Here is an 8,116-nt window from a genome sequence, read left to right on the forward strand (position 1 = left end):
AGTATGACTGTGTGCACACACTGGTGTGACTATGGTTGTTCTGGAGCTTCTAGATCAGAAAACACCATGTACTTGAGTGAACATCATGAGCATTCACTGGGGAGGTTTTGCAGAAAACAGGTGTACAAGCACAGGGGCTTAAAAAATAACAAGAAATAAACTAAATGTATTGCTTTGCTTGCATAGCTCTGTTAGTGCATTTGTATGATTCTTAAAATGATGACTTTTGCTATATTCCCACCTGAGACTATTCAGGACCTTTTAGTTTCTGCTTGGATTTTATATATGCAAACTGGCATTAGTTGAGATTTTCTACTTTTTAAATACTGGGTAATTGATATGTAAAGCTTTTCCTAAGATATGTGTTTTTCAAAGCCTTTTTATTTCTAGTATCACTCTTGGAGGCATGGTAATAATGTTGAATTCTATTTTTTAAAAGAAATATTTTTATCTACTTTCTCCATTTATACTAAATCAACACAGATCACAAATTGTATTTACTCACAAATTACATTAATAAACATCTAGAAAATAATCCATCTCTCCAATTGTTTTATTAATAAATTGTACTTAGATAGGAAAATTTGTACCATGACAAGTCTAACAACATGAATAAAGACTCTTGCAGTTTCTCTTGACTCTTAAAATTGTACTGGGTGTAGGCAACTGGCACCTGCAAGGAGTTAGTAAAAGGTCTCTACTTCCCACCCATAGTTGTCCCAGACACTTAAGGGGAGGTTGAAACTTGGCTTTGTCATGGAAAATGAAGGACATTGAGGTTCTAGTAGGTCAAGGAAGGTACGCTCATGGCATCTTCAGCGATTTTGGTACTGGCAGGATGTTTGCTTGCAAAATACTTGACATTGTGGTCTTGGTCCAACTGAAGTATCATGACGGTAAGCTCTACAGCATCTTGATAGCGGGTAGAGGCTAAGAAACATTCTTTTTCTAGGAGAGTTTGTGTTAATGTTTTTGCAAGTGCCATTCTAACATTTGGAACACTGTCATTCACCAAGGTCAGCAGTTGTGGCATTAGATGGATAGCAAAACTGTCCATTGGGAGGCAATCATTTTCAATGATAATGTCACAGATGTAGACAAAGGATTGCCAACCAGACCACTTGGTGCACTTGCAAAAATCCTCCACCAGCTCATTGATGAGACTTACTCCAAAGGTCTCGGGTGTCTCCATGTGCAACTTTTTCAGCATCTTGCTGACCAGCTTGTAGGAAACCCAACGAACAGAAGACACTTTGTACAGAGATTCATGGCAATGGGACGTAAATAGTCATAAACATCTCTGGGACTATATAATTCTAGAAGTAAAATCAGTTGCTGAGACAGTTCATTTCGAATTCTCCAATTTATATTGTTATCTGTCACTAAAAACTCCTGAAGTCGATAAAGATATTCTCTTCTTTTGTCAGTAGGAAGACTCTTCAGAAAATCATGTAAATGTAAAAGAACACCTAACCTGACTTGATCAATGTCTTTTAAAAATCCATTAAAAATTGGAACCAGGTCTGCAGCTGTCAATTGCTCACCAAGGATAAGTGCAAGTTCATGGATGGAGAACGCCAAAGTTCTTCGAACCTCCCAATCTTCATCTGATGCCAGAGACTCATACAACTCTTTGAGGCAGTGCCAATATTTCTGGCCAAGAGTCATAGCAACACCTGGGAAACTGTATGCACAATGCTGAACAATTTTGGTATCAATGGTTTCTATGAGATAGGGATCAGTCATTGTTAAGTACTGATCTAATAAAGCCTGGTGTACAACATCTTGCACTTCAGCCCTCCTTACCTCCTCAGAGACTTCTTGATCTCTGATCCTATTTTTATCTTCTAGCATGTCTTCTGAACTTTTGATTTCTGCTTTAAAATGGTGACCTGAACAAGATGGATTGGCAAAAGTAGATGTGAAAGGTCCCAGAGACTTAAATGCTGTTTGGCAAACTGACCATGAGCGATCACTGATCAAGTTGATAAATAGGGCTGATAGTTTGGACCATCGGATTTCAAGACTGGTTGCACATGAAACTTTCACAAAACACTCAACACAAGCCTTTCTGATTCTCCATACCTTATCGGAACATAACTGAATGAAACATGGAATCAACATTTCCTCAGTAACTTGCTGACCCACTACACTGCAAATATCACTAAAATAGTCAGCACAGATCTTTCGAACATGAAGCTTTCTCCAATCATAGCACATATCACAAAACCTAGGGAGGATGAGGCATTCTGTAATATCCTTGCCAACCATAGGAGACATCTTGCACATTGTAGCCAAAGTTCTTGCTTTTATATATTCAGCCCTGTCTGGGGCAGTCAGCTCTAGGAGCACAGGGAATACTTGTGTCTCAAAGTAAAATGGGTCAATCAGTTTCTGCTTCAGCAGAGCCAGCAAAGATTCTTGACTTATTTTCCACACCTCATGATTCTCATCTGTGAGATATCTAGTCACAATAGGTAGTAAAAGCATAGGATAAGGAAGGCCAGTTTTCTTGAAAATATAATGCAATGTGAGGCACCTGTTCCATTAGCTCTGTTCTCACAATTGGTTCTGGATCCTCAGCTAAACTACTAATTCTTTCCAAAACAGAAATACAAGCACTTTCCTTGGTAGAGACCGCACTCAATGTATCCAACAAAATCCTGGCAGCCATTTCTCTCTGAAATATGTCCTTACTTGCAGCATACTTGTCAAGTCTCCCCAGTGGTATCCACAATTCATTTTCTGAGATAAACTCTGGTGCTAAAAAAAAATACATCAGACACTGAGATGTCAGCATCCGTGCCAAGGTCATCCACAGTTTCTGGCAGGTCTTCCCGGAGTGCCAACGTTTCATCTTCTGAGATGAACTCATGGGATAAAATAAACACATCAGATGCTGCACTGTCATCAATCATGTCACGTTCCTCCACATTCTCATGCATGTCTTTCTGGAGAAACAGGAGGTCTGAATCTGGAAAAGAAGAAAGGCTAGTCACCAATGAAGGATAAGACACAGGAAAACTCCACTGCTTGGGCAGGCAGAAACCCCATACATAACACCATACTGATGTCTAATTGAGGTTAAAAAAACTGTATAAATGTGCAAGGCTGGATCTCTCTTAGAAACATCTTTATTTCTACATACAGTGAGAAAAATTTGTTTTTTTAAAGAAAATAGTACACATGTCCATAAATATAATACTTCCAGGTATATGCCATGAGATATTTCACAATAAATCTTTAGGCCAAGAATGGTAGATCTTTCCCTAGGAGAATATTTTAAAAAATTACATATAACAATAAGCGAACTTCTGATCACATTTCTTCAATATCACCAGTTCGCTGAAAAAGGAAATACTAATCTGAAGGCAAGAAAGCAGAATTTGAAAAGAAAATCTGGACCTAACTCAAAGATATGCTCTTCCACTTGAAAAGTGTATGAACATGATGCAATGAGGGGTGTGAATGAAGACAGATAACTAATTTCTAAATTACAACTAGAGACTTAGGGCTTTTGTGATGTATGTTATTTGATGTAAGAGTCAATGTTGTCAATAAAGTATGTTTTTACCACAGAAAGATGAAATGAGGATAAAACAAAATTTAGAGAATCCCACTCTAAAAGTCTCTGGAAAAATGTCAGTACCCAGTACTCAAGGTTCAAATGAGGGTTACTAAAAATTAAATGTTCATATAAGTTTAACACTTATGTTTCTAGACTATCAACCATAACAACAATAATTTAATTAGAAATTCCAAATGAGACGAACACTACTACAGTTAATGGTAAATGTCTCAAAAAGGATTTCAAGAGGGGAATTCTGACATGGAGGGAAACTAATGGAACGAAACAAGACTACAAAGCCACTGAAGGTGAACATATGGGAGGAACAACTTTAGAAATAGGTGTGAAAGAGAAGCACAAACAGATATTAAAGTTGGGACAATTTGAATGAATGAAGTTTAGCTGGCCAAGGTCAAAATTGACTGAGAATAGATTCATTCCAATAACATATTGCTGTACTTAAGAACCTCAATATTAAATGCATGAGTCAGGCATTGTCATGATGTTGCAAGTGAAAAATCAAAATGGGGATGACAGGAGAAACTTGAACTTCAGAAACCTTACACAAAAATGACACACAGAAAAAGAGGTGAAAACAAAAAAAATGCCTTTAGGTGTTCTTGGAAAGCAGAAAGGGCAGCAACTGTTTGCCTAGGAAGAGGAAAAATGTTCTCGAAAAAAGGATTTATGCTTTCAACAGACATAAGAGTAGAATCTTAGCCAAATTCAGGGTGAGTGTTGGGATTCGGCCCACACCCCAGGTGCCCGCTGCATGCAGAACAGCTGCGTCATGATTTTCTTCACGGGAACGGAGGTATGATCTGAGACGGGTCATTTGAAGGAATGCTCTACGGCGTACCTTTGGGTGAGGGTCCTGGCAGAGCGACTGGCTGGTCCAGCTCATCAAGGGACACCTCTTGTTCCCGGACAGGATCGCAGAAGTTGAGTGTGGATGCGGACCCTGGTGAGTCCCGTGCATCGGGCACGTCCACGTGGATCATTGGAGTGGCTCGTGGACTGCCTTCACCTAGGAGGAGGAAAATTGAAATACACATTCGGCCCAATGGGGAGCGGTGTGATCCATCCTAACTCCCTGTGCCTCGTGTGCAGAGGCTGCTGACAGCATGGTTCTCCCTGAGCTTCAGGAAGGCCAAAGGCCACGCCCCAGATGGAGCCTCTGGAGAAGGACCTGGGGACGACCCGCTGAGAACAGGTGGGAAAAAGCAGGGATTCCACCAAGACAGAGAAAAGGCTACCTTCAATACTTGGATGCCTGGATGGAGATCAAAGATCTCTCAGAGCACTGGACAAGGACGGCTGTGCCTGACTTCCACCTGGACGCTATCTGGGGCCCTCTGATATCTACCCTCCCGTCAGTGGACATAATCGCCTGGATGATTCTTGCGCAGCGCACGTTCCAGGACAGGTCTTTTTCAGGTACAGTGCTGCGTGCACTGATGTACTCCACCCTCGTGGGTGCCTGCAAATATTGCGGCTGGCCTATCTTCCAAAGCAAAAGGAATCCCTTTTGAATGTGGTACACGTCACACGATGGAGACAGATCCTCGACCTCTGGATCCTGTGACAAATACATGCTTCCTCCTGGAATCTCTCCAGGGAAAATACACACGGCCCATCAATCAGATTCCCTTGGCTTGCTGCCGTGAGGGGCTTCAGCTAAGTAGGTAAGTAAGGAATCGCCTTGGGGTACCAAGAAGGGTTACGTTTTCTTAAAAAATATGTAGCAGCAAAGGGTCCTGCACTCACATTTCTTCACTATCACCTCTGCCCCGAGTGTCAAGGCCCCACGGATCTGAAGGCAACTGGCGTGGAGGCAAGCGGACTACGAAAATGAAAATCTGCAAATAACTCACACAGGCTCGTGCCACACTTTAAAGCAGGTCCTAAACGCAAGGTGCCCTTCCTACATGGATTTCCACCATCAGCCATCCAAAAGGTGAGGAAAGAAGAAAGCAGACAGCTTCTCAACACCTTGAAGAGGTCACTCGGTCAGCATGGAAAATGGTTGCATTTTCCACCATGTAAACTGAGGTGCAATTGCGTACAGTCCTGTGGACCTGATTCTGTGACGGGTCAAAATGCGGCAGGTATTCCCAATGTTTCTCAGGGTGAAAATTAAGAAGCTCTTAAGCTCCGACCAGGTGTACGCACTGGGACGCAAGAGGATCCTGGTTGAGGATAGCTAACGTCACGTGGGGCAATCTGTAAACCACACGTGGAGACTTATCTGATCCTTTTCCGATACACGTGAATGACAGGAAAGGCCAGGGCGTCCCTGGGACCAGGCGCGGTGTACGCTTTTGCCTCGGAAGGATGAGGTGAGGAGACCCGCGAAATGCACAGATACACAGCATTAAAATGCCTCATTCAATGTGGGTTCGCGTTGCCAAAGTCCAAAGCAGGGTGATTACAAATCAAAGACATGCTTTTAACTTAACGCTTAGGGATGAAGACTGTCAACTTAACAAGAGCAGTTCACTTAGAAACGCCCCTCAAGAGCCAACAATTCAAAATTAACAGCAGAGGTCGGACAGAGAGAGAACTGCACAGGGAGCAATCCTGGCACGGGAGAGGAAACAATGGCAAGATTAAAGCTACAAGTCCGGGAGGGAGGGTGAACATGCCTTGCAGCGTGCAGGCTCAATTCCAGAAGGAGGTGTGAAATGGAGGGAGAAAGAAAGCTTCCGGTGGCGCCGGGTATGAACTGAATGAAGGTTCTCAGGTCAAGCTTACTTTGGAATGAGAATAGATTACATCCCATGCCACACCTCTTCAGTCAAGACCCATGTGGTAAATGCGTCTAAGTCATGCATACGTGTCATCCCTTCCTGCTCCGTCCCTAGATTCCCAGGGGATGCCACAATGGAGAAGAGTGGGGAGAGGTGAAATTAGGAAACCTTACCCTACGGTGACATGCAGACAGATAGACTGGTGTACACAAAACGACATAGTGATGAACACTGGGCATACAAAGAAGACAACACCTACTTTCCTAGAGGAGTTCAAACAAAGAAAACAGATTCCCCTAGAACGGTTTTGAGCCTTCTCAAGGCATAAGAGTTTGATTCTTAGCCTGATTCTGGGAGAGGGCTGGGATTCGGCCTAGGCCACAAATGCCTGCTGCATGCAGAGTAGCTGTGTCATGATTTTCCTGGTAGGAATAAAGGCGTGATCCGAGGCGGGTGTTTGGGGGGGCATGTTGTAGTGCTTGCCTGCGGGTGGAGGTCCTGGCGGAGTAATCGAAAGGTCCGGCTCATCGAGGGACCCCTTCGGATCCTGGCTGCAATCGAGGAGACTGGGGGCGCATACGGTCTCCACTGCGTCCCTTGAATCGGTCACGATCACGTGGGTCATCTCGTTGACACGCGCACTCTCTTCACCTAAGTGGAGAAAAATTTAAATATTAGACTCAGCCTGATGGTGAGGGATGTGATCAATCCTAAGTTCCTCTGCCTGGGTGCACAGGCTGGTGTCAGCGTGGTTCTCTTCCAAGGGCCGGAGGTCCAAAGGCCATTTCCCAGCATTGAGCCTCGTCAGAAGTTCCTGGGGAGGACTGGCTGGGACAGGGACGAGAAATCAGGCAGTCAGTAAACACAGAGAGGAAAATCATAAACATTTCAACACCTGGACGGAAACCCGAGGGTCATAAGTGCATTGGACGAGGATGGCTTTTGCTGTGTTCCACCTCGGAGACCATCTGAGGCTAGGGGTCACGAATCCACCCTGAAGTCAGTGGACATAATCGCTGAGCAGGTAAATCTCGTGCCCAGCACCCTGTGAGACAGGTCTCCTTAAATCTCCTGGTGCTGTCTTTAATGCGCTTATCCCTCTTGGATGCCTGGGAATACGTTGCCCAGCTCAATTTTGACGGGAGAGAAACCTCCTTTTGAATGTGGCAGACTCCATATTACGGACACACATCCCTGACCTCTTGACTCTGTGACAAATACATGCTTCCTTTTGGAAGCACCTTTCCAGGAAACAGTACACACAGGTCCCACAACCCTCACTCTTTAAGGCCGCTGCAATGAGGTTTTGCAGCTAAATATTTAGGTAAGCAATCGCTGTTGTAGCCCGATGAGAGGAAAGTTGTAAAAGAACGTCATGTCACCACCAAGGACTTCCCCTCATAGTTCTTCACTATCACCTGTTCCCTGAAGCATCAAGGCCCTACATTCCTGAAAGGGAGAACGGTGCGGGGAAGCAGAATATGACAACCAAGTCTGCACCTATCTCAAACACTGCTTGTGCCACACTAATCAACACGTGTCCTTTAGGCAGTGTGCCCATCCTACACGGATTTTCACCCGAAGCCTTCAAGAGGTGAGGAGAGAAGAAAGAAGATAGGTTCTGAAAAGCGGCAGGATGTTCCTGTGTCAGGATGGAAAAAGATTTCCTTTTCCAGCATGCAAGCCTGAAGGTTGAATTGCATACAATTTGTAGGCCCGGTTTTGTTATGGGCAAAATTGCTGCAGTTATTCTCAACGTTTCTAAGTGTGAAAACTAAGATGTTTGGCCCTTCCCGCA

General features: G+C 43.8%; 1 pseudogene; it reads right to left on the bottom strand.

Moving 5' to 3' along the window:
• Positions 1-543: 543 nt before the first annotated feature.
• Positions 544-2,630, bottom strand: LOC141410911 (serine/threonine-protein phosphatase 4 regulatory subunit 1 pseudogene; annotated as a pseudogene).
• Positions 2,631-8,116: the final 5,486 nt, after the last annotated feature.

The sequence above is a fragment of the Castor canadensis genome, chromosome 9, assembly GCF_047511655.1.
Source record: "Castor canadensis chromosome 9, mCasCan1.hap1v2, whole genome shotgun sequence".
NCBI classification, from domain to species: domain Eukaryota; kingdom Metazoa; phylum Chordata; class Mammalia; order Rodentia; family Castoridae; genus Castor; species Castor canadensis.